Raw genomic sequence first — 7,502 nt, 5'->3', positions numbered from 1 at the left:
TTTCGCTCTTTCTTTCTTTGATATTCTGTGTGTTGGGAAGCCGCTCTGTATTTATACGTTACATCATGATATAGACGGAAAGGCTCTGATAAATGTCACTTTATAAAGCTACTGATTGTAATCTTGTAAATGTCTTTGGACAGTGACGCTCTCTGAGATTCGCTCTCTGAGATTCGCTCTCTGAGATTCGCTCTCTGAGATTCGCTCTCTGAGATTCGCTCTCTGAGATTCGCTCTCTGAGATTCGCTCTCTGAGATTCGCTCTCTGAGATTCACCTGTGGCGTGTTTTTATTTTGTGCCGACAGTCCGACCAAACTGACTATTTTGTATTCATGTCATTCCCTTTTGCAAAACCCTGTTATTTTATTATTTTACATTTTTTCCTCTGACATTTACTGTAACAGCATCAACATCAATTTCTGAACACATGCACCAGGGGTGTCCAAACTACGGCCCGCGTCCCAATCGCAGCTTCAGTTTTATAATGGATTATTTATTTATCAAAATTCATCCTTGAGCTCAGCTGGTAAAGAGTTGTGCTTTGATATCAGAGTCCTGGCTTTGAAATATTCACTCATATAAGATATTATGTTATTTGACTCCAGATGTGGAAAGAAAGGCAATTTTTTTCTTTTCATGTTTTGACTTATTTAAAAATGATAATTGTGACAATTAAAATGTGATTGTTATGAAACAATAGATTTGTATATAAATGTTACTGTTAAGAAAATCTTCACCTTATCAAATAATAAAGGTTTGGACGCCCCTGACAGACACAGGAGTGACTGTAAATGTGTCTTTGATGATGGTTTACATGTGGAAATGATTTTATACACAGTTTTAATCCATTTGTTCATGTCTTGCTTTTATTTGTGTTTTTCCTCCACAGCCTCTGAGAATGTTACTGGACCTGTAAGATAATATTTATTTGTCCATGATGATGTATGGACTGATTTCTTTCTCCTTTTCTGGCGTCGATCACACGACAAACAGCACACACACACACACACACACACACGTCTGCACGAGGACCAACAGCAGAGCGACACTGAGTTTCCACATGGATGAAGCGAGTGTGTGTTTGTCTGCAGTGACGCAGTCTTTTTCTTCTTCTCTCTCAGTTAAAACAACATGTGATTGTTTGTGAGCTCTGTTCACTGTGAGGTGGATGATTGTGGTGAATAAACTTTCCAGATGTGTTTGAGCTAAATGTACTCGCCTTTTATTTGAAATCAAGACTCAGATTCTTTCTCATTTTAACAAGAATGTAAGATGTTTATGTACGTGTTGTCTTTTTTCAGGGTTAGTTTTCATTAATGTAATAAAGAAAAAAACAAAAAAAATTTTTTCAAAGAAAATAAAGTCAAATGAGGACGAAGTATATGACGTTTTTATCAAATTCTCAAAAATAAAAAGATTTTGGACGAAATAGTGTAATATGACATTGAGGTCGACGACATAGTATAGTGAGACATTTTGGTCACATTTTGGGCCAAAAAATTTATTTTTTTAAATGATCAGATTTTGGACGACATAGTATAGTATGACGTTTTTGTCGAATTTTGGACCAAAATGTTTCTTTCAAAAAAATTGTTAGATTTTGGACAAAATAGTGTAGTATGACATTAAGGTGGACGACATAGTATAGTACGACGTTTTTGTCACATTTTGGGCAAAAAAAAATTTCAAAAAATTTTACAGATTTTGGACGACATAGTATAGTATGTCGTTTTTGTCAAATTTTGGACCAAATTTTTTTCCTCCAAAAATGGTCACATTTTGGAGACATGGTATAGTATGACATACTACATAGTATAGTATAACGTACTACATAGTATAGTAAGATGTTTTTGTCAAGTTTTGGACCAAAAAAATGATTTTCAAAAAAATTATTAGATTTTGGACGACATAGTATAGTATGTCATTTTTATCAAATTTTGGACCAATTATTATTTTCAAAAAATGGTCATATTTTGGACGACATAGTATAGTATAACTTACTACATAGTATAGTATGACGTTTTTGTCAAGTTTTGGACCGAAGAAATGTTTTTCAAAAAAAAATTCAGATTTTGGACGACATAGTATAGTATGTCGTTTTTGTCAAATTTTGGACCAAAATTTTTTTCTCCAAAAATGGTCACATTTTGGAGACATAGTATAGTTTGACGTACTACATAGTATAGTATGACGTTTTTGTCAAGTTTTGGACCAAAACGTTTTTTGTTCAAAAAAATTGTCAGATTTTGGACGACAATATAGTATGACGTACTACATAGTATAGTATGACGTTTTTGTCATGTTTCGGACCAGAAAAATGATTTTCAAAAAAATGGTCAGATTTTGGACGACATAGTATAGTATGTCGTTTTTGTCCAATTTTGGACCATTTTTTTTTTTCTCAAAAAATGGTCACATTTTGGAGACATAGTATAGTATGACATACTACATAGTATAGTATGACGTTTTTGTTATGTTTCGGACCAAAAAGAAATTTTCAAAAAAAATTCTTAGATTTTGGACGACATAGTATAGTGTGTCGTTTTTGTCAAATTTTGGACCAATTTTCTTTTTTCAAAAAATTGTCACATTTTGGACAACATAGTACAGTATGACATACTACATAGTATAGTATGACGTACTACATAGTATAGTATGACGTACTACATAGTATAGTATGTCGTTTTTGTCAAATTTTGGACCCAATTTTCTTTTTTCAAAAAATTGTCACATTTTGGACAACATAGTATAGTATGACATACTACATAGTATAGTATGACGTACTAAATAGTATAGTATGACGTACTACATAGTATAGTATGTCGTTTTTGTTAAATTTTGGACCAATTTTCTTTTTTCAAAAAATTGTCACATTTGGGACAACATAGTATAGTATGACATACTACATAGTATAGTATGACGTACTACATAGTATAGTATGACGTACTACATAGTATAGTATGACATACTTCATAGTATAGTATGACATACTACATAGTATAGTATGACGTACTACATAGTATAGTATGACATACTACATAGTATAGTATGACGTACTACATAGTATAGTATGACGTACTACATAGTATAGTATGTCGTTTTTGTTAAATTTTGGACCAATTTTCTTTTTTCAAAAATTGTCACATTTTGGACAACATAGTATAGTATGACGTACTACATAGTATAGTATGACATTTTTGTGATGTTTCAGACCAAAAAAGTGATTTTCAAAAAAATTGTCAGATTTTGGATGACATAGTATATAGTATGTCGTTTTTGTCAAATTTTGGACCAATTTTTTTTTTTTTAAAAATTGTCACGTTTTGGACAACATAGTATAGTATGACGTACTACATAGTATAGTATCACGTTATGACGTTTTTGTCATGTTTTAGACCAAAAAAAATTTTTTCAAAAAAAATTCTTAGATTTTGGACGACATAGTATAGTATGTCGTTTTAGTCAAATTTTGGACCCAATTTTCTTTTTTCAAAAAATTGTCACATTTTGGACAACATAGTACAGTATGACGTACTACATAGTATAGTATGTCGTTTTTGTTAAATTTTGGACCAATTTTCTTTTTTCCAAAAATTGTCTCATTTTGGACAACATAGTATAGCATGACATACTACATAGTATAGTATGACGTACTACATAGTATAGTATGACGTACTACATAGTATAGTATGTCGTTTTTGTTAAATTTTGGACCAATTTTCTTTTTTCAAAAAATTGTCACATTTTGACAACATAGTATAGTATGACATCCTACATAGTATAGTATGACGTACTACATAGTATAGTATGACGTTTTTGTTAAATTTTGGACCAAATTTCTCTTTTCAAAAAATTGTCACATTTTGACAACATAGTACAGTATGACATACTACATAGTATAGTATGACGTACTACATAGTATAGTATGACTTTTTTGTCATGTTTTGGACCAAAAAAGAATTATTTTCAAAAAAACTGTCACATTTTGGACAACATAGTACAGTATGACATACTACATAGTATAGTATGACGTACTAAATAGTATAGTATGACGTACTACATAGTATAGTATGTCGTTTTTGTTAAATTTTGGACCAATTTTCTTTTTTCCAAAAATTGTCTCATTTTGGACAACATAGTACAGTATGACATACTACATAGTATAGTATGACGTACTACATAGTATAGTATGTCGTTTTTGTTAAATTTTGGACCAATTTTCTTTTTTCAAAAAATTGTCACATTTAGGACAACATAGTATAGTATGACATACTACATAGTATAGTATGACGTACTACATAGTATAGTATGACGTACTACATAGTATAGTATGTCGTTTTTGTTAAATTTTGGACCAATTTTTTTTTTCAAAAATTGTCACATTTTGGACAACATAGTATAGTATGACGTACTACATAGTATAGTATGACGTTTTTATCATGTTTTGGACCAAAAAAAATTATTTTCAAAAAAATTGTCAGATTTTGGACGACATAGTATAGTATGTCGTTTTTGTCAAATTTTAGACCAATTTTTTTTTCCAAAAAATTGTCACATTTTGGACAACATAGTATAGTATGACGTACTACATAGTATAGTATGACATTTTTGTGATGTTTCAGACCAAAAAAATGATTTTCAAAAAAATTGTCAGATTTTGGACGACATAGTATAGTATGTCGTTTTTGTCAAATTTTGGACCAATTTTTTTTTTTCAAAAATTGTCACATTTTGGACAACATAGTATAGTATGACGTACTACATAGTATAGTATGACGTTTTTGTCATGTTTCAGACCAAAAAAATTATTTTCAAAAAAATTGTCAGATTTTGGACGACATAGTATAGTATGTCGTTTTTGTCAAATTTTGGACCATTTCTTTTTTTTTCAAAAATTGTCACATTTTGGACAACATAGTATAGTACGACGTACTACATAGTATAGTATGACGTTTTTTTGATGTTTCAGACCAAAAAAATTATTTTCAAAAAAATTGTCAGATTTTGGACGACATAATATAGTATGTCGTTTTTGTCAAATTTTGGACCAACTTTTTTTTTCCAAAAATTGTCTGATTTTGGACGACATAGTATAGTATGTCGTTTTTGTCAAATTTTGGACCAATTCTTTTTTTTTCAAAAATTGTCACATTTTGGACAACATAGTATAGTATGACGTACTACATAGTATAGTATGACGTTTTTGTGATGTTTCAGACCAAAAAAATGTTTTTCAAAAAAATTGTCAGATTTTGGACGACATAGTATAGTATGTCGTTTTTGTCAAATTTTGGACCAATTTTTTTTTTCAAAAAATTGTCACATTTTGGACAACATAGTATAGTATGACGTACTACATAGTATAGTATGACGTTTTTGTGATGTTTCAGACCAAAAAAATTATTTTCAAAAAAATTGTCAGATTTTGGACGACATAGTATATAGTATGTCGTTTTTGTCAAATTTTGGACCAATTTTTTTTTTCAAAAAATTGTCACATTTTGGACAACATAGTATAGTATGACGTACTACATAGTATAGTATGACGTTTTTGTCACGTTTCAGACCAAAAAAATTATTTTCAAAAAAATTGTCAGGTTTTGGACGACATAGTATAGTATGTCGTTTTTGTCAAATTTTGGACCAATTTTTTTTTTTCAAAAAAATTTCCAGATTTTGGACGACATAGTATAGTATGTCGTTTTTGTCAAATTTTGGACCAATTTTCTTTTTTTCAAAAAATTGTCACATTTTGGACAACATAGTATAGTATGACGTACTACATAGTATAGTATGATGTTTTTGTCATGTTTCAGACCAAAAAAATTATTTTCAAAAAAATTGTCAGATTTTGGACGACATAGTATAGTATGTCGTTTTTGTCAAATTTTGGACCAATTTTTTTTTTTCAAAAAAATTGTCAGATTTTGGACGACATAGTATAGTATGTCGTTTTTGTCAAATTTTGGACCAATTTTTTTTTTTCAAAAAATTGTCACATTTTGGAAAACAGTATAGTATGACGTACTACATAGTATAGTATGACGTTTTTGTCATGTTTCAGACCAAAAAAATTATTTTCAAAAAAATTGTCAGATTTTGGACGACATAGTATAGTATGTCGTTTTTGTCAAATTTTGGACCAATTTTATTTTTTTCAAAAAATTGTCACATTTTGGACAACATAGTATAGTATGACGTACTACATAGTATAGTATGACGTTTTTGTGATGTTTCAGACCAAAAAAATTATTTTCAAAAAAATTGTCAGATTTTGGACGACATAGTATAGTATGTCGTTTTTGTCAAATTTTGGACCAATTTTTTATTTTCAAAAAATTGTCACATTTTGGACGACATAGTATAGTATGTCGTTTTTGTCAAATTTTGGACCAATTTTTTTTTTTCAAAAAAATTGTCAGATTTTGGACGACATAGTATATAGTATGTCGTTTTTGTCAAATTTTGGACCAATTTTTTTTTTTCAAAAAATTGTCACATTTTGGACAACATAGTATAGTATGACGTACTACATAGTATAGTATAACGTTTTTGTCATGTTTCAGACCAAAAAAATTATTTTCAAAAAAATTGTCAGATTTTGGACGACATAGTATAGTATGTCGTTTTTGTCAAATTTTGGACCAATTTTTTTTTTCAAAAAATTGTCACATTTTGGACAACATAGTATGTATGACGTACTACATAGTATAGTATGAAGTTTTTGTCATGTTTCAGACCAAAAAAATTATTTTCCAAAAAATTGTCAGATTTTGGACGACATAGTATAGTATGTCGTTTTTGTCAAATTTTGGACCAATTTTTTTTTTTCAAAAAATTGTCACATTTTAGACAACATAGTATGTATGACGTACTACATAGTATAGTATGACGTTTTTGTCATGTTTCAGACCAAAAAAATTATTTTCCAAAAAATTGTCAGATTTTGGACGACATAGTATAGTATGTCGTTTTTGTCAAATTTTGGACCAATTTTTTTTTTTCAAAAAATTGTCACATTTTGGACAACATAGTATAGTATGACGTACTACATAGTATAGTATGACGTTTTTGTCATGTTTCAGACCAAAAAAATTATTTTCAAAAAAATTGTCAGATTTTGGACGACATAGTATAGTATGTCGTTTTTGTCAAATTTTGGACAAATTTTTTTTTTTCAAAAAATTGTCACATTTTGGACAACATAGTATGTATGACGTACTACATAGTATAGTATGACGTTTTTGTCATGTTTCAGACCAAAAAAATTATTTTCCAAAAAATTGTCAGATTTTGGACGACATAGTATAGTATGTCGTTTTTGTCAAATTTTGGACCAATTTTTTTTTTTCAAAAAAATTGTCAGATTTTGGACGACATAGTATAGTATGTCGTTTTTGTCAAATTTTGGACCAATTTTTTTTTTTCAAAAAATTGTCACATTTTGGAAAACAGTATAGTATGACGTACTACATAGTATAGTATGACGTTTTTGTCATGTT

Source organism: Microchirus variegatus (assembly GCF_963457635.1).
Source record: "Microchirus variegatus genome assembly, chromosome: 23".
Taxonomy (NCBI): Eukaryota; Metazoa; Chordata; class Actinopteri; order Pleuronectiformes; family Soleidae; genus Microchirus; species Microchirus variegatus.
Note: the sequence above shows the minus strand (reverse complement) of the source record.